The 19,689-nt window shown below is 50.4% G+C and overlaps 1 protein-coding gene across 7 annotated transcripts in view; it reads right to left on the reverse strand.

Annotated features, from left to right (window-relative positions):
• Positions 1 to 18,008, reverse strand: part of HIVEP3 (HIVEP zinc finger 3) — a 257,222-nt gene extending 239,214 nt beyond the window's left edge. For 5 of the 7 annotated variants that reach the window (XM_039729169.1, XM_039729168.1, XM_039729166.1 and 2 more), the window contains exons 1-2: positions 17,879 to 18,008; positions 16,630 to 16,739 (exon numbers count right to left, since the gene is read on the reverse strand). The gene's annotated coding sequence lies outside the window, so the exon portion shown is untranslated. The other 2 variants (XM_039729167.1, XM_039729170.1) reach the window with 2 other exon arrangements.
• Between the last annotated feature and the right edge of the window lie 1,681 nt (positions 18,009 to 19,689).

A 19,689-nucleotide genomic window follows, 5' to 3' on the forward strand; every position in this document is an offset into this window, starting at 1 on the left:
AGACACCTGGGACAGAGCCACAGCTGGGACAGAGACACGGCTGGGACAGAGCCACGGCTGGGACAGAGACACAGCTGGAACAGAGCCACACCTGGGACAGCCACACCTGAGACAGAGCCACACCTGGGACAGAGCCACGGCTGGGACAGACACCTGGGACAGAGCCACGGCTGGGACAGACACCTGGGACAGAGCCACACCTGGGACAGAGCCACACCTGGGACAGAGCCACAGCTGGGACAGAGCCACAGCTGGGGCACACCTGTGACACACCTGTGATAGCCAGACCTGGGACAGCCACACCTGAGACAGAGCCACAGCTGGGAGGGAGCCACACCTGTGACACACCTCTGACAGCCCCACCTGAGCCAGGGCAGGGCCTCCAGCCAGGGAGGGAGGAAAACCAAACCCCCAAACAGCTCTGTCCGAACCAAGCACCCCCCGGCACAGCCCCTCCTCAGCATCAGTGGGCACCCCTAGATTTATCCCGTATTTTTATCCTGTACTTTTATTCCGTACTTTTGTCCCATACTTTTCCCCCTACTTTCATCCCCTATTTTTATCCCGTGTTTTTATGCCGTGTTTTTGTCCCGCGGGTCGGTTTTTGCAGGCACACTCCCGCAGCAGAGCGGAGCCGCCGGGGCTCTTTGGGGCTGCCGCACCCGGGAGTGATGCGGGGTTTGCAGGAGCCCTGGCGGGGCAGGCGCGGTCCCGGCCACACCAAACCCCAAAGGCTCCAAGCCCTGCAGCCACTTTTGTTTTGCAAATCGCAGCTCAGGGCGCCGAAAAATCAAAATATTAATATTTTTCCAGAGGAAAATTTTAAAAAACCTTCAGGGAAGAGTTTTGGGGAGGCCTCGCTCAGGAGAGCAGCTTGGTGCAATTTGGGGGGCAGAGCAGGAAATTAAATTTTTTTAAAAATATATTAAAATTATAGAAACCATTAATAAATTAAAAAATCATTAATAAATATAAAAATATAAACAATATAAATATAATATTGTATATAACACATTATACATATAATACAAATAAAATATTGTTTGTAAATATTTTAAAAATATATAAATATAAATATAAATATAAATATAAATATAAATATAAATATAAATATATTCGAACCTGGTCTGAACACACCTTTCAGCCACAACCACTCCTTCATCACCCCATGGGAATCCCCCTGTTACTCCCTCTTAATAACCAGTATCTCTAAAATATTTTTGGATGTTCCACCAAGAAATTCAAAATTTTTGTGCTTTCCTTTCTTTCTGACTTCTACTTTGTGGATAAAAAAAATGTATTTTTTATTCTTTGTATAAATAAATATATGTGCACATAATTCTGCTCAGGTAGGCCATCACCTTATGAGATAAATGAGAAAAAAATGGGATATGATGCAGAAAAACATTTGGAGACATTAAATAATCTAAAGAAAAGTTGTTTTGTTTTTTTTTTCTAATTATTTTTAAGTGCTATTCTGCACTAGCAAACACTGTCCCAAAAGGAAAGGCTGGGGGCTCGTGGGGTACCAGGAATCCTGCAGAACTTTCAGGAATAAACAGCAATATTTGGAGTTACAGGACATGGGAGGATGTCCGAGCAGGGATGGAAAAGCAGTGGGAGGTTACAAAAAAGACGCCCAGAAAATAAAAGTTTTAAAAGGAACATTTTTAATAAAAATCCACAGTTTAAAAGTTTTAAAAGAAGCATTTTTAATAAAAATCCACATTAAAAGCATATTTATGAGTATGGATGAAAAACCTTTTACTCAGAATTTGAGGTTTTCAGGGAACTGAGCTATTTTTTACTTTTACTGTTCTCTAGGAAATGTCCTGACCAAACCCACGGGATTTTATTGCTGTTCCCCTTTTCCATCCTTCCTCACAATCATGCTTTTTGTTGCCTTGTGACCCTTTCCTGTTTTGTTTCATTTTGTTATTATATTTTTTTCCTTTTTTACGCATTCTGGTTTCTTGTTCCAGTTTTATTTTATGGGAGGAACTTTCCTGGGAGCTCTGCTGCAGCGTCAGCGCTTTTCCATGAAAACTTTGGAGCAGAGCAGGAGGAGGAGGAGGGATGGAGGAGGGATGGATCCTCCTGGGATTGGTGTTCCCAGCTCCTCCAGCAGCTCCCCAGGACAGCCCAGGTGTGTCCTGGAACAGCTCCACAGGTTTGGACATGGAGGAAAAGGAGTTTGGGGTGATGATGCCTCAGGTTTCAGATTTTCTATTTTTCAGGTTCTGTGCTGCTTTAGTGTGTGGATCTGGGATTCACATTATGGGATGGTGAGCTCTCTGCACAGAGCAGGGAGACAAAACAATTCCTGCTCCAGCTGGGGACCAAGGACAAATGATCCAAATCTCAGCCCAAGAGCACAAACACCGTGGGCTGCAGAGAGAAAAACAAGCAGGATGGGACTGCAGGGGCTGGGGCTGGAATTGGACACTGAACTGCAATGTGCACATGGAGCAGAGCTGAGCCCAGGGAGAGACCCCGGGAGCGCTCGTGCATTTTGGGACCATTTTGGTTCATCCTGGGTGCAGCCCTGGCTGGGCTCTTGTGCTGCCCAAGGTGGATCCATGGAGGAAATCCTTTTAATAAATCTCTGCTTTGTTCTTTAGCTCAGTCTGGTCTCTGTCCTGGGTCAGCCTTCCCAAGGCATCAGTGATCCTGGGAATGCTCTGCCTTCCCACTTCCCTGCTCTGAGGTGTCCCTGTGCAGGCTCAGCCCCACATCCCAAAGACCCTTCCCAGCTTTCCAGGGAGTCTGAAGGAGCCCTGGGGCTGCTGAGCACCCAGGGGAAGGAGCCTCTGGAGTTTTACTCTGAGCTGAGATCAATGCCTCATTAATCTCCTCCCAAACCCTTGGCTGCCAGTGCCCTGCATCCTTCCAACCCCTCCCAGCCCCTCCTAAACCCTGACTGATTTTAGGGAGCTGCAAAGCTCCTTCCCACCCCCTGCAGCACCTGCATGGGGCTGGAGCACCCCATCCACCACAGGCTGCTCCTGAATGGAGCAGATCCCGGAATATTCCCAGCTGGAAGGGACTCACTGGGATCACCAAGCTCAGCTCTGCAGTTCAGCCCCAGGAAGGTGCAAACTGTGGGACGCCAGCACTGGGAGCAGGAAAACATCCAGGAAGGTGATGAAGAGCAGCCTGACCTGAGAGAATTCAGAGCTTGGCAGGCTGAAGGAAAGCAATTCCCTCCAAAGGAGCACTCACCTGCGGTGTTATGAATAACAAATTCATTTATCAGGGGATTAAAATGCAGGAGCCCAGAACTTATTAAGGGCTGCACTGTGAATTACCCGAGTGAGTGATCCAGCCTGGGAACCTGGAAATTAAACTGGAAATCTCCCCTCCGTTTTCCAGCCTCCCTTGCAAATTCAAACAGTTAAAATCCTAAAATTCTATTTCCTTGAGATGTCAGAGATCCGAGTCTGTCTGTTCCATGGGTACACAGGAGAGATGGGAAGGAGCTGTTCCCAATGGATGGAGATCGCAGCTCTGCTGCAGGTCAGCCCTTCCCACGAGAGCTGCCACATTTTCCCATCCATCCATGGGTGTCCATCCATCCCCAGCGTCATGGGCAGCAGGAAAAGGGGGATTCTGTCCCTCTGCCCCACTCAGGTGATTCGTATTTTCTATTTCCATTATTTTCCCCTCCTGTTCACCTGGGTCTGTCCCAGTGCAGGAACGGAGCAGAGACCTTAGCTCAGCTCTGGATTTTAAGCACCACCTCAAACCCCTCCTGCTCCAGCATCAATTTCCTTTCCCAGGGTGCTCCCAATAAACACAAATCCCACAGCACCAAAACCAGGAGTGGGACTGGGGGAAAATCCCAGCCCAGGCTGGTTCTATGTCCCAGGAGCTGCAGTTTGGATGAGGGGGAGCAGAAATTTCCAGGAGATAAACCCCATCCCAGATTCCAGCAGGAATTCTCCGTGGTACAAATCCTATCCCAGAGTCCAAATTCCATCCCAGAGTCCAGCAGGAGTTCCAAGGGGTAAAAATTCCATCCCAGATTCCAGCAGGAATTTCCAGGGATACAAATCCCATCCCAGAGTCTAAATCCCATCCCAGAGTCCAAATCCCAGCCTAGATTCCAGCAGGAATTCCCTGGGGTACCAATCCCATCCCAGATTCCAGCAGGAATTTCCCCGAGGATAAATCCCATCCCACATTCCAGCAGCAGGAAAATGCCTGAGCTCCTTTTCCCAGCTGAGAAATTCCAAGTGGAAATTTTCCCTGATGGTTTTTCCTTTCAGCTTTGGGGGATTTTATCTCCTGGAGAAAATATTCCAGGGGCTGCTGCTCCATCAGCTCCCAGAAATTGCCTCTGTGGGAATAACTCAGCTCTCCAAGTGAGTGAAACTCCTTCTGATTTAATTCAGGAATAAACCAAACTCTTCAAATTTCTGAGCCTGAATTAATCCTGATTTTCCATCTCCAAAAAATGGGAGGATCAGACCCCACAGGGGGAATGTGGAGTGAGGAGCAGGCAGAAATCCCTTCAGTCTGGACTCCTTCCCCCATTTATTCCCATTTTTAATGAGGTTTAATTAAGGCACCACACTGAAGGTGGGATTTTCAAAGCTCTAAAAGTGGTTTAGGAGAATCCAGACTGCACAGGGAGCCCAGCTGCTGAAAATCCTCACCTGGTGGAACAAAATCCAACTTTTCCTGCAAATCAGCTGCAGATTTATCCAAATAACCCAAAGGTCCAGGAATGATCCTGAGCTGAGCACGAGGGCAGGGTTAAGGTCACAAATTCAGATTTTCCTGCCATGTTTACAGTCAAGCTGTCAAACAAACACCCAAAATGTAAAAAGAAATCCCAAAATTCCCTGATTTTCTGTCTCCCACCAGGAGTGGCTGGGCAGAGTCACCCAGTGGTGACAACAAAATCACCCAAATCAAATAATCAACCAAATCTGGCCAAATTCTCCCCTAAAGCTGCAGATCTCTTTAAGGTATTTAAGATAATCTAAGTCTTTCTATTGGCACAAGCTGTTTAAAATGATCTCAGGCTTTAGCTGGGTTTAAGCTGCTTATGCAGCTTTAAGGGTTTTAAAAGGGTTTAGCCTGGGAAAAACCCATTTCCCAAAAAGCAGAGTGGGGTTGTTGGGTGGGAGCTTGGCTCTGCCATTTTGTGGGGTTTGGAACAGGGAAAAACATCCAGGAATCAAATATTTGACTTAAAGTCAGAGTTAGTCAGGATCAAAGTACAAATACTGAGCTTAGAGAGGATTTGGGCTGGCCTAAGTGGGAGAGGAGTGGCAGAACAGAGGCAAAACACCAAGAGCTCACTTAAAAAAGAAAGGAATCCCATTTAAAAATTGCTCAAAAACTTAATCCAACAATTCCACCTTGTTAAGAAGGCAAAATTCCAGTACATAAACCCAAGAAATTCCAAATAAATCCCATCCCAGATTCCAGCAGGAATTCTCCGGGGATAAATCCCAAAAGAAATTCTACTTGCCTCTCCTCCTTCCCAGTTTTTAATCCCCAAAACACAGCATCACTTCTCGTGCATTTTTTAAGGATTCCAGCCCAAAGTGGAGATCTGAAATCAAGGTGGAAAAGCTCAAACCAGACCCCATTAATGACACAGGCACTGCTTGGAACAAAACCTGCCTGTTCCAGGGGGTCCTGGTGCAGAAAAGGGCCAGGAAGGACATTCCAGGATGGAATCCTCCCCACTCAGGTGGAATTTTTGTCAGGACCATGCACAAACCCCCTGCTGCTTCCAACTTTCCACCCTGCTGAGCTGCACAGTTCACAGATTCAAGAGAATTTTGATTTTTCAGGGCCTTCCTGGCAGTTACCAAACATCCCCCAAGACCCCAGGGCATATTTTCCCAGGATTTCTGTGCTCTGTGTCCTGCTGAGCCCTGGGGGACACAGAAAGGGGGATCTGCCTCTGGAATGTCAGATGTGACACTGGAAGGGAGGTTTGGAGTCCCCACCCCTACAGGTGCCCAAGGAACACCTGGATGTTGCTCTGGGCTGGTGGCAAGGTGGGGATTGATGGTCCTGGGGGGCTTTTCCAACCTCAGTGATCCCAAAATTCCATCCTAAGGAGCTGTAAGGGATAAACCTGCTCCCAAGCTTGGGCTCAGCCCAAAGCTTTGATCCCACCCCTCCTGTGGGACGAGGACAAAGCTGGGCCTGGAGTCCCAAAGCAGGGGCAGAGTCAGAGCCCTGGGGAGCCTGAATTCCATCCTGAAACCCTGGGAAATCAGGAAAACGCTCCTGGCTGTGGGTGCACCTTTTACCAGCAGTGCCCACACCACATTTCATGAATTTGGCTCCTCAGAACACTGAAATTTCCCATTTTCCTGGGGAAGAGATGGTCCCATCCCTCCCTCATTGAACTTCCATCCTTCCCTCCCTGAATTCCCATCCCAAAACACTGCAAAATCAGGGAAACGCTCCTGGCTGAGGGCAACACCTTTCCCCAACACATTTAATTCCTTTAGCCCTTGGAACACAGAAATTCCCAGTTTCCTGGGAAGGGACAGTCCCATCCCTCCCGCCTTGAATTCCCATCCCAGAACCCTGGGTAATCAGGAAAACACTCCTGGCTGTGGGTGCACCTTTTATCAACAGTGGCAACATCATATTTAATTCCTTTTAGCTCCTCAGAACACTGAAAATTCCAGCTTTCCTGGGGAGGGAATGGTCCCATCCTTCCCTCATTGAATTTCCACCCCTCCCTCCCTCAATTCCCATCCCAAACCCTGGAAAATCAGGGAAACTGAGGGCTCCTGGCTGAGGGTTCACCTTTTATCAACGCATTTAGTTCCCTTTAGTCCTTAGAGCACTGGAATTCCCAGTTTCCTGGGAAGGGATGGACCCAAACCCTCACTCCCTAAAATTCCATCCCTCCCTCCCTGAATTCCCACCCCAAAACACTGCAAAATCAGGGGAACCTCCTGGCAGAGGGCTCACCTTTTACCAACACATTTAATTCCCTTCAGCCCTTAGGGCACTGAAATTCCCAGTCTCTCTGGAAAGGGACGGTCCCATCCCTCCCTCCCTAAAATTCCCTTCCTTTCTCCCTGAATTTCCATCCCTCCCTCCTTGAATTCCCACCTCTAAACACTGCAAAATCAAGGAAACTGCAAAATCCTGGCTGAGCACAACACCTTTCCCCCATACATTTAATTCCCTTTAGCCCTTAAAGCACCCCAATTTCCAGTTTCCCTGGGTTGGGGACGGTCCCATCCCTCCCTCCCTCCCACCCTGCAGCAAACGGATGCAAACTGGGACAAAGAACCTTTTTTCCCCCTTTTTTTGGGCTCTCAGCGCAGCAGAGCCCCACTCTGCTCTCATTTACACAAAGATAAAGGCAGCGCATCTGGCCGTGTGGCAGAAGTCTTTAATTACACGCCGGAGCTTATCTTAAATATCTATTTATTGCCACGAGATTGCAGCTTCGCCGATCAACAGCCCGCAGACAAAGGGAGGTTGTGATTGCACATTCAACCTCCAGCTCTTATTCCCACTCTGGAATGCTTCACTTCGCAACTTTCTGGGATATTCGCATCCTCTCCCCCCTCCTCCACCTTTGCTCCCCACTGCCGAGTTCATTTTAGGGTTTTTCAGCCCGGAAAGTTGGTCCATACTGAAGATTTTTATGGGTTTTTATGCTAAAATGCAGTTTTGAGCTGGGGGTGGGCTCCTGCAGACAGGTCAAGGCCCTGAGCAGCTTTTACAGTAGCAAAATCCAAATGGATTGGGGAAAAAGATGGATAAATACAGACAGAAATAGCAACAGGAGCAACAGGAACCTGGTATGGGCAGGGAGCTGGGAAATCACCCTTGGAATTCTCAGTTTTGTTCAGAACAGGCTGCTCAGGGAAGGGTTCAGGCCTTAAAATGCACCCAAATCCCAAAATAAAGCTGGGATAACGATGGATACAGGGCTAATTGCAGCTTCCTTGTGTTCCTCCTGATCTAGATATTATCCTACAATTTGGAAAATCTCCCCAAGGGATAAAATCCCACCAGGAGCAGCACTGGAAAGTGCTCAGGCCAGGAGCTGATTGGCCCAGGAGGGCCCAGGCTCCCAAAATTCCTGCATCCCAAAACTCCTGCAAAAGGAGGGGCAAAAGGAATATCAGCCCTGCCTCCCATTCTCAGAGTTTTTGTGCAGTTTTATCCCATTTTGCTGCATTCCTGCACCCTGGAGGGGCTGAATTCCAGCTGGATTCGATATTTTGGGAATTCGGGCACTTCCTGGAGGCTGCCCAGGTGAGTTTTCCAGGACTCCTTTGAGTTCTGAGGTTAATCCCATTATCCTAAGGCCTGTTACTGATATCCTCCAGCCTTGGGATGTTGGAATTGGAGCATGGAATTACAAGAGGAGGGAAAGGAGCTGTTCCTGCAGCCCCCCATGGCACTGGGCCCCAAAGAACTGGCATTTGCAGCTCCAGGGTCACACAAACCCCACAGTAACCCCATACAAGTGGCATTTCCTACTCTGGTGCCACACAAACCCCACACAAGTGGCATTTCCTGTTCTAGTCCCACATAAATCCCATACAAATGGGTTTTATTACATTCCCTGCTCTGGTGCCACATAAACCCCACACAAACCCCACAGAACTGGCATTTGCGGCCCTGGTGCCGTACAAATCCCACATAAACCCCACACAAACCCCATAAAAATGGCATTTCCTGCTCTGGTCCCACACAAACCAAGTCCCACAGAACTGGCATTTGCTGCTGTGGTCCCACAAAGGCTCAAAACTGCATTTTAGCATAAAAACCCCACACAAGTGGCATTTCTTCCTCTAGACCCACACAAACCCCATACAAATGGCATTTGCAGCCCTCGTGGAACACAAACCCCACAGAGCTGGCATTTGCAGCCCTGAGGTCACTCAAACCCCACAAAAACCCCACACAAATCCCACAGAAGTGGCATTTGAAGTTCTGGTCACAGTCAAACCCCACACAAACCCCACTCAAATCCCATACAAACCCCATACAAGTGGTATTTGGGGCCTTTGGTGCCACACAAACCCCACACAAATCGAATTTCTTGTTATAGCCGCACATAAATCCCATACAAATGGCATTTGTTACTCTGATCCCACATAAACCCCACACAAACCCCACAGAACTGGCATTTGCAGCCCTGGGGTCATTCAAACCCCACACAAACCCCACTCCAACCCACACAAACCCCACTCAAACGGTATTTGGGGCCTTTGGTGCTGCACAAACCCCACACAAATGTAATTTCCTGTTCTAGTCCCACATAAATCCCATACAAATGGCATTTGTTACTCTGATCCCACATAAACCCCACACAAATGGCATTTGCAGCTCTATTCCCACTCAAACCCCACAGAAACCCCACAGAACTGGCGTTTCCTGCAGAGGTGCCAGGGAGGATCAGCCCAGGGACATTTTCCCCTCACAGGCAAACCCAAACCAAACCCCAAGGTTCCTTCTCCTCCTGCCCCAAAGACAGAAACCCTGGGGAGCATCTCCCATCCTTCCCCAGGGAAATCTGTTTCTGGATTGCCTTCTTCAGGGATGGGGGAACAAAAACAATTCCCCTTCTGCAATTTAGGAACAAAACTTCCAACAGGATTTTTGCCTCCAGCTCCTCCTGACCCCACAAAGACAAATTAAATCCCACTAATGATGGATCCAGCTTAATTAGGAGTGAAATAATTTCATTTTTACCCCCTCTGAGACGCACCTTTTGCTCTCACCGTCAACCTAAACAGGTTCAACACCCCAAAAATGCCAATTTATTTGGCTAAAACAGCAATATCTTTATAATTACCTGATTTATTTGTTTAAACTTGCAGTTCTTGCTCTCCTGTCCCCCCCATGCCCTCCCTCTAACCCATAAATATTTTCCTTCCTCCCGCTTCCAGCTACCACATTTTTGTTATTCCCTGCACAGAATTCCTCTCCAATTAATTAATCCAAGTTATAATCAATCAAATATCACCATGTGGTTTTGGGGACATTCCTGCTGCACAGGAGAATTCCTTCCTTGCCCCAAATTCCCTGCAGCAAGGAGGTTTTTGGGGTTTTTTTTTCAGGAAAAATCCAGCCAAACTGCTTTGGAGCAGCCCTTCAAAACAAAACAAGTCGTTTATCTCGGCAATTTGCACTCTCCCATGAAATTCCCTCTGATGCCAGAAGTGCAGGAAACAAAAAAATTCAAAATATGAGCCCAAGCTACCAAAACTGGGGTGAAAGGAAGATCCCTGCAAATGCAGGGACTCTGAAAAGCAACGCAGAGGCAGGTAAAGGATGAGAGAGATAAGGATAAATTTATTTTTGTGGATTAAAACACAAAGGGGAATTGGCTGGGGAGGGCTGGAAATGCTGGGATGTTTTGGGGGGATAGATGGGGGTTATAGGGATTGGGTTACAGCCCTTCCCAAGAACCTGCTCTTCTGCACATAAAATTCCATCTAAAATCCAATTTTGGTTATTTCAGACCTCCCGGACCTTTTGTTTGGATTGGACTCGATGTCCTTGAAGGTCTCTTCCTACCTGGTCATTCTGTAAACTCTGTGGATTTTCCAATCCATCCACCAGGAACAAATCCATGCAGGAACACCCATGGGATTATAAAATCTGCTTTAGCTCTCAAGGCAGCTAAAAAATCAGCAGGGAAGTTTTGTTTGGATCTGAAGTGCTTTTCCAAGGCCCCTGAGCTCACCCCTGACATCACCACGAGCTTTTCTCATCCCTCCTTTACTCAGTGCTCAGTTCTGGGCTTGCTGATCCCAGAGCATCCCTGCTTACATCAGGATTTGCTCACTGCTGCTTCCTGCAGCCCCCAAATCCCATCCCTGAGGCAGCGTCAGCCCCAGAGCCTTCCCCCAGGGAGGCAGGAGATGATCCAGCCATCCATGGGCATGGCCTCCCCTGGATGTTGTTGTCTCAGCTCCTTCCCAAGGTCCCACAGGGAGAGAAGATTGTGCAGCACAGAAATCTGGGCTGCTCCAGGACAGGGAATTCCACTGGAAGGGGTGAAACCCCATGGGATCCTCCTGTGGCAGATGATTCAGCCATCCATAGGTATCTCCTCCACCAGGTTTTATTGTCCCAGCTCCTTCCCAAGCTGCCATCTGTGAGGAACAGATTCTGCAGCACTGAAATCCAGGCTCCTCCAGGGGTGAATCCCATGGGATCCTCCTGTGGCAGGAGATGATTCAGCCATCCATAGGTATCTCTTCCACCAGATTTTATTGTCCCAGCTCCTTCAAGGTCCCTCAGGAGCAGCCAGGGAGGGACAGATTCTGCAGCACTGAAATCTGCACTGCTCCACGGGTGGGAAATGCACAGGAAGGGCTGGAACTCCATGGGATCCTCCTGTGGGATCCTCCTGTGGCAGGAGATGATCCAGCCATCCATGGGTATCTCTTCCCCTGGATTTTACTGTCCCAGCTCCTCCCAAGGTCCCACAGAGAAGCCAGGGAGGGACAGATTGTGCAGAACTGACATCTGGGCTGTTTCAGGACTGGGAATTCCACTGGAATCCCATGGGATCCCTGTGGGATTCTCCTCTCCCAGCTGCAGGGAGTGGGGTCAGGGCCTCGTGGGACACAGCAGCACGAGCAGCCCCTGGGGACCATCCCAGCAGCAATTCCTGGGGCTCCCTGGGGATTCCAGCAGCATCCCAGAGCCCCACGAGAGCCCAAACTGCCCCAGCCTGGTTAAATGATCCCATTATTCCATTTCAGGTGTGACATTCCCCTTGAAACAGCCCCAATCCCCCTGGGCACTCACAGCCCTGGGGCTTCTCCACCCCCATTTGGCTCCACAGCAAAATGTGCTTCCCCTACAGCATTTTCCAGAGCCTGCCCAGCAAATAATGATCTAAAATGAAAAAAACAACCCCAAACCCCAGCGAGTGCTGCTGTCTGCAGTTGGGGCTTAGAGTCAGAACTTATTATTTGTATTTTCAATCTGCCAGGGACTCCCACTGAGAGCTCGGCCAGGAGGCTCCCCCTCCTCCCTCCTCCCCGTTTCCCACACAGGAGGAAAAGTAAAGATGCAGAAAGGTTAAAAAGGAACAAAAAAGGCCACGCTGGTCCCCCCCCTACAGCAGCAAGAGCAAATCCCTGACTTAGGGAGCTGCAACGTTTCCATTCTTGGCATGAAAAAGTTTCAGAGCTTTTTAAAGAGCTAAAGGGAGAGATGTGGCCTGTGGATCCTGAGAGCCCTGCTGCAGGAAGGGCAGGAATGTGGTGAAAATGTGTAAATATGGGCCAAAAATATGTGTAAATATGGGTAAATATGGGTCAGGAATATGGGTAAATATGGATCGAGAGTATGGGTAAATATGGGTCAGGAATAGGGGTAAAAATGGGTAAATATGGGTCCAAATATGGGTAAAGATGGGAAAATATGGGTCAGGAATATGGGTAAATATGGATCGAGAGTATGGGTAAATATGGGTCAGGAATAGGGGTAAAAATGGGTAAATATGGGTCCAAATATGGGTAAAGATGGGCAGATCAAGAGTATGGGTAAATATGGGTCAGGAATAGGGGTAAAAATGGGTAAATATGGGTCCAAATATGGGTAAAGATGGGAAAATATGGGTCAGGAATATGGGTAAAAATGGGCAAATATGGGTCAAGGGTATGGGTAAAAATGGGTTCAAAATATGGGTCAAGAATATGGGTAGATATGGGTAAATATGGTCAGGAATATGGAGAAATATGTGTAGATATGGATCAGGAATAGGGGGAAATATGGGTAAAAATGGGTCAAGACTATGGGCAAATATGGGTCCAAAACATGGCCAAATATGGGTAGCAAGCACCAGACCTCTAACTTATTTTGGAAAATCCTCTTCAGGTATTACCATACAGCTTTAAACAGAAATAAATCAGGGAGCTGGGCTTACCATTCCCATACTATCCCACATTATTCCCAAGCTATCCCACGTTATTCCCATCCTATCCCACATTATTCCTGTGCTATCCCAGATTGTTCCTATAATATCCCAGATTATTCCTATAATAACGTGCTATCCCACGTTATTCCTATGCTGTCCCATGTTATCCCACATTATCCCCATGCTGTGCCACATTATTTCCAGTTTGTCCCACATTATCCCCATGTTATCCCATATTATTCCTGTGCTATGCCATGTTATTCCCATGCTAGTCCATGTTATCCATCTGCATGAACTGAGCCAGGAGCAGAGACTGAGCAGACATTGAGAAAAAAGAGGTTTTTAACCCCAAACTAATGCAGAACAGTTTGTGCTCCCACCAGCACCGGGCAGACAGATTCCCCCACTGCTGGCCCTATTAAAATGTGGGGTTTAGGTTAGTGGGGAGTTCCTGTTCTCCTGTTCATCCCTCCTTCACCAGCTCCACACCCTGAGCACAGAGAAAATTCTGGGAATTTTGTTAGGTTAATGGGGAGTTCCTGTTCTGTTCATCCCTCCTTCACCAGCTCCACACCCTGAGCACAGAGAAAATTCTGGGAATTTTGTCCAGGTGGAAATGCAGGATTAGAGTGCACCTGAGGAGGAGGAGGAGGGGGAGGAGGAGGAGCAGGAAGAGGTCGTTCAGCGCTCTGACCTCGGCTCCTCCAGGGCTCCATAAAACCCTTTGGCCCATCAGCCGCTCTCTGAATTCCCAGGAAATCTCCCCATTCCCATGGAACAGCCACGGCCATTCCCAGGAACAGCCAAGATGCTGGAGAGACCTTTGGAGGCCCCAGCTTGGTGTGCTGCGGGTGTTTACAGGAGTTAGAGGCCATTCAGCGCTCTGACCTCGGCTCCTCCAGGGCTCCATAAAACCCTTTGGCCCATCAGCCGCTCTCTGAATTCCCAGGAAATCTCCCCATTCCCATGGAACAGCCACGGCCATTCCCAGGAACAGCCAAGATGCTGGAGAGACCTTTGGAGGCCCCAGCTTGGTGTGCTGCGGGTGTTTACAGGAGTTTTACGACTCTTTCAAGGAAAATAATGACCAGAATCCTTTCCAGTGCCAGATGAGCTGGGCTGCAGTGCCTGGGACAAATCCAGTTTTATTTCTCTTTCTCAGTGGGGGTGGAACTATAAAAGTCATGGGGATGCAGGGTCACAAATTCCCACTGGTCCTCTGATGTCACAGAGACCTCAAAGCAGCTCCTGGCAGGACTCAGGTGCCACCACCTCTGCTCAGCAGCACCCTGGGACTAAAACAGCTTCATTTCCCTTTCTCAGGAGGGATGAAGTTATAAAAAACATAAATATGCAGGGCCGCCAAGTCTCACTGGTCCTCAGTTTTCACAGAGGCCTCAGAGCAGCTCCTGGCAGGGCTCAGGTGCCACCACCTGCACTGGGAGCTCTGGGACAAACCCCACTGCGTCCTGCCCCAATGGCTGGACCAGGGTTTGGGTTGTGCACAAAGATGTTCATGGCCCTAGAGGCAGCACAGGAACCAAAACTTGACATAGGAGACACTTTAATAGGGAAAACATCAACTTCCATAGGGGAAACACCACCTTCCATAGGGGGAACACCACCTTCCATAGGGGGAACACCACCTTCCACAGGGGGAACACCACCTTCCATAGGGGAAACACCAATGTTCATAGGAGAAATACCAACGTCCATAGGGGAAACACCAACGTCCATAGGGGAAACACCACCTCCCACAGTGGAAACACCAACTTCCATAGGGGAAATGCCACCTCCCATAAGGAAAACATCTCCATAGGGATAACACCACCTCCCACAGGAAGAACACCTTCCATCCTTTCCCCCTCAGCCACCACTCACTCGGGCTTTCTTCTCATCCCAAAGGTTTCCCTGAGCAGAGCGTGGGGAGGAGCAGCACACGGCACTGCTGGGACAGATCCGAGCGCTCCAGCTGAGCCAGAGGGGGAGGGAATAAAGCCAGACCCCCCCCCCCCCCCCGCCCCCCCCCCATGTTCTGGTACAGCTCAGAGGATTTGCAATCTCCAAAAGAAAATATTTTAAAAAGTAGCATTGGGCAAACTCCGTTACTGGCACGGCGAGAAGTGAATCCTGCAGGAGCAGCAGCTGTCTCAGCACAGGGAACACGAGGTTTTGGGAAAAATCCATGTTCTCACATCCCAAAGCCCGAGGCTGGGGCTTTCCAGCAGCCACCAGCACCTGGATTTGTCTTTTAGAGCAGCAGGGCAGGGGACATGAGGTGCTGCCAGCCCTTACCCAGCCCAAACCTGGAGGAGAGGAAGATTCCCATCCTGCTGCCTCTAGAACACATTTTAATCCTATTTTCCTGCACACACACCTCATATCAAATTCTTAATTAAAAATCATCTGCTTTTGGAATGGGGGAGAGATGGACAGACCAGGCTGCACATTGAGTTTTGGGGACTTTTCCTCTGTCAGGTCAGACATTCCCAAGTTCTCTCTGGAGGAAGCTTCAAGGGGCTGTTTATATAAAATAAATATTTTGTTTCACGTGCTGCCCACCCTCAACTCGCACAGCTCATCAGGGGAAACTTTTCTTGCAGATCCTTTCCTGAATGCTCAGGCAAAACCCCTGCAAATATCCTGCGCGCACAGCCAGAACAGAAATATGTAACACTTAAACATGCCGAAATATAAACACAAACTTCCAGACAAAGGGCTAATCCCTGCCCTCGGAGGCTCCCACAGCCAGAGGAGCTGGATCATCCCAAGGAGGGCTGGATTTGGCCCTTGGAGAGGCCACTGCAGTCGCTGCTGCAAGCCCGGGCTTGGGAACACGGCACAAAACCCGGCCAGAGCCGCGGGCAGGTACCGCAAGGGGCTGCGGATGCCTCCACCTGCCTCCGACACCGGGAAAAACTCGGGCTTCCCAAAGGACAAACCCCGCAGGCTGATCTCCGAATGCCACAGCCAAATAAAACCAAGCAGGAGGAGGGGAAAAAACCCCAACCGCAGCGCTTTGTGCAGGGATCCAGCCACCAGCAGGGACCTCGCTGCTGAAACGAGCCTTGGAACCTTATTTTATTTGTTCAGTGCGGGTATTTCTCTCGGCGCTGGCAGCGGCTGGGAAGGGATGGAAGCGGGCAGGCCCCGGGCTCCGGCTCCGGCGGGGCCCCGGAGGACGCGGCTGTCCCCGGAGCAACACGTCCCCGAGCCCGTGTCCCTCCGCACGCCCCTGGCCGGCTGGCACGTCCCTGTCACACCCCGCGATCGCCTCCCACCGCCCCCAGCGCTGCCTCCCACCAGCCAGCGCCAATTCATCGCCTCCTCCTCCTCCTCCTCCTCCTCCTCCCCGCACGGTGGGAGAAAATGAAGTTGCTGTCAAGCGACGATAAATTCATGCGACAGCCAGGGCTAATTAAGCGGCAAAGTAGCTGCGAGCGTGGCGGGGCCGCGGCTCCGGGCTGGGCTCGGTGACAGCGCCGGGCTCGCCGCGGGCTCGGGGCGCTCGCCCCGCGCCCAGGTGGCCGCGGCCACCCCCGGTGGGGACGCGGGGACGCGGGCTGGGGACGCCAAGCTGGCACCTTTGGGGGGGAAAAATGGAATCTGGCCGGCCGGCTGGGCACCCGCAGCCAGCCAGGGAGGGAGGGAAGGAAGGAAGGAAGGGCGAGAAAAATCCCAAAGATCCACGCAGAGAACAACAGCAAAAAAATAGCGACAAAAGCCCCCGTGCCTACCTTTGCCGGGGGCCAGCGGGCAGATCCCGGAGCGCTTGGGGTCGGTGGCTGTTCCCTTCTTTATGAAATGTTCGGCTCAGCCGGTGCTATTTGCATTCTTTCATTAGCACCTGTTTCAAGTAAGGAAGGAGAAAGCTCATTGCGAGATCAGCTTCCTCTCCGAATAAATTATTTAAAAAATAATAAAAAAAAAATAGACAGACGCACGCTGCCAAATAATAATAACGCTAATAAAAATCAAAAAAAATACCACATGGATATTAAAGCCCAAAGTAGGCAGTTTAATAATGGGAGGTCTTGCAGGTTGTGAGCATGCTCCAGCCGGAACAAATCCTTCCTCTGTTATTCCTCTGAATAAAAATAAACCACGATCAAGAAACCCAAACGGAAGCTTCCTCCTAGAATCCCTGCTGCTGAAAAATATGTAATAAATTCAGCCCGAAGACGCAGACTCTAATCAGCAGCTGTTTTCTGGATCCAAAGCCAGCCAAAGCCTCTCTTGTCTTTTCCCACTATGAGTCGAGGCCTTTTTGAAAAGGGTTTTAACCTTTTAAAGACACAGCGCACCAATTATCACTTCTGGAGGACTGTCACTCACGGCGCAGGGAAATTAATAAAGCGACAGCGGTGGCACAGTCGGAGCACGGGGAGGTGTGGTTTGCCCTCCCAGGGTTGCCTCGGGAATATTATTATATGATTATTATTTTTAATCGGACCCCCTCCCCTTCGGGGAAATAATAATAATAATAAAGTGCGAACTCGCCAGCCGGCTCTGGGATAAATGCAAAGTCATTATAAAAAGGAGCAGCTGCTGGATGCCATTCCCGGAGTTCTGCCGTGGCTCCTTAGTGGGGTTAAATTTGTTGCGAGTGAATTTTTCGGGATTAACAGCTTCCAGCCCGGCCGGAGCTGGGAGAGGGTTAACGCCAGGCACAGAGCAGCTCTGTCAAGTGCTTCCCATCAAACTGAGGACCAGGCTGCGAAGTTTGAACCGAGCGGCTCTGGCACAGCAACACCGCGTCCTTCCAGGGCTGGCATTCCGGGTTTTTACCAAACCAGATCGAACCCCCCCCAAAAAAGTTCATCCCTCCGCTAAGCAGCGCCGGTGGCCCCGTGTGTGGCACAGCTCGCCGGGGACAGCGCCGAGCCACCAGCTCTGGAGGGGGACAGGACAGATCCCCCCAAAGCTGCGCGTCCCCAGGCCCCAGGGCAGCGTCCCCCGGCCGTGGTGCCACCGTGCCCGGCCCACCTGGGTGGCGGTGGCATCCTCCTGGTCAGCGCTCGGGGCCATCCCCGGGGTGCTGCGGCTCCTCCGGCCGCGCTCGCCTCCGGCCAGGCTGTGCGCAGCCCCCGGCATGCGAGCCGGCGGCTCTCCCGCCCTCTCCCCCTCCTCCTCCTCCTCCTGAAAATCATCATATTTCATGTGTGGCTGCTCCAGCCCCGCCAATTGGCTGGGCACGGGCGGGCGGAAATGTCAGCAGCAGCCCAGCATCGCTGCCCGCCCGCGGCCGCCCCGAGCCCCCCGGGACCACCGGGTCCCCGCGGCTGCGAGCACCGCCGGGGCCCGGGGCCGGCCCTGCCGGGGCGGGGAGAAGGGATTTGGGCGCTCGCCGAGGGTTCTCTGCCCCTCCGGCTCGGCTCCGGAGGGATGGAGCTGGCAGCAGCTTGACCTTGAGCCGCGCGGGTGCGGAGGCTGCCGGCGAGGAGCGTTTTTCTGCGGCCGGGGGGATCCGGCGCATCGGCGGCGCTCCGGGAGCCGCCTGCCCGGGCGCTGCGCCGTGCCGGGGCTGCTCGGAGGGCTGAGCCCTGAGAAACGGAGCATTCCTGGCGTTTCCACCCGTTTTCAAGGCATTTGTTTGCAGCTCGCTCCTTACTTCCAGAGCTTTCTAACAAGATCAGTACCAGAATTTTTTTATCTTTTCGATAGCTGGGATTTGGAAATAGGGGCTTGCCTGAAGCTCTCCTGAAGTGTCCAAGGCCAGGTTGGATGGGGATTGGAGCATCCTGGGACAGTGGAAGGTGTCCCTGCCCAAGGAATGGAACAGGATGGGGCTTTAGGGTCCCTCCCAACCCAAACCAGTCTGGGATTCTGTGATTCCACCTCCAGCTCAAGTGGGAAGACAGCCCAAGACTTCTCCTCATCTGACCATTTGCCTTCTCCAAGCAGGTGAGGAAAAAGAAAATAAATCCAAAAATCCTTTGGAAACGAAGCAGTGGAATGGCAGAATGGAACATTCCTGAGGAAAACCTGCAGGCATCTACCAGCCCTGCAAACACCTCCAAATGGAAGGGGAACACATCCAGGGACAATGGAAAATGTTCTCCTGAGGAACAACGGAGCCACCTCTGCCTGCTGGGCTCTCCAGGAGTGCAAGGAACAGGGGGAGCACAACAGCCAAAAGCCAACTTTTAATTCCTGGCTGCTTACACAAGGATAAAAAAAAATAAATTGCATTGTCACGGAAACTAAAGAGGATTTGAGTGCAGCATTTGTGGCACAAATCAGCTTAGGGAACCTGAAGTTCTTTGCTGATTGGGAGAAAACTCTGTGGGAAATGGGCAACAGATTGGATGGAAGACTGGAAGCTCCAAAGCTTCCCTATGTGGCCATGGGAGAGCAGCCTGGAGCCCAAACCTCATCAGCAGGTGGATCCTCCTGCAAGGGGAGCCTGGTGGTCACCATGGCCACCACCTCCAGTGTCCCCCAGGTCCAGGCAGTGCTGTGGCACAGCAGAGCCCATCACCACTGTGTGTCACTGTAGGCATTGAAACCAGAGTGGAGAAATGAGTGAATCGGGCTGCTGAGCAAAAACAACCCCAATGAGCAAAAAACAACCCCAATGAGCAAGACCAACCCCACCGAGGAAAAATAACCCCACTGACCAAAAAACAACCCCAATGACCAAAAACCAACCACACTGAGCAAAACCCAGCCCCACTGAGGAAAAAAAAAACAACCCACTGAGCAAAAAACAATCCCACTGACCAAAAAACAACTTCACTGAGCACAATCAACCCCAATGAGCAAGGTAAAAAAAACCAAAAAAAAACAAAAACCAA

Source organism: Passer montanus, unplaced genomic scaffold (genome assembly GCF_014805655.1).
Source record: "Passer montanus isolate IOZ18808 unplaced genomic scaffold, ASM1480565v1 scaffold68, whole genome shotgun sequence".
NCBI lineage: Eukaryota > Metazoa > Chordata > Aves > Passeriformes > Passeridae > Passer > Passer montanus.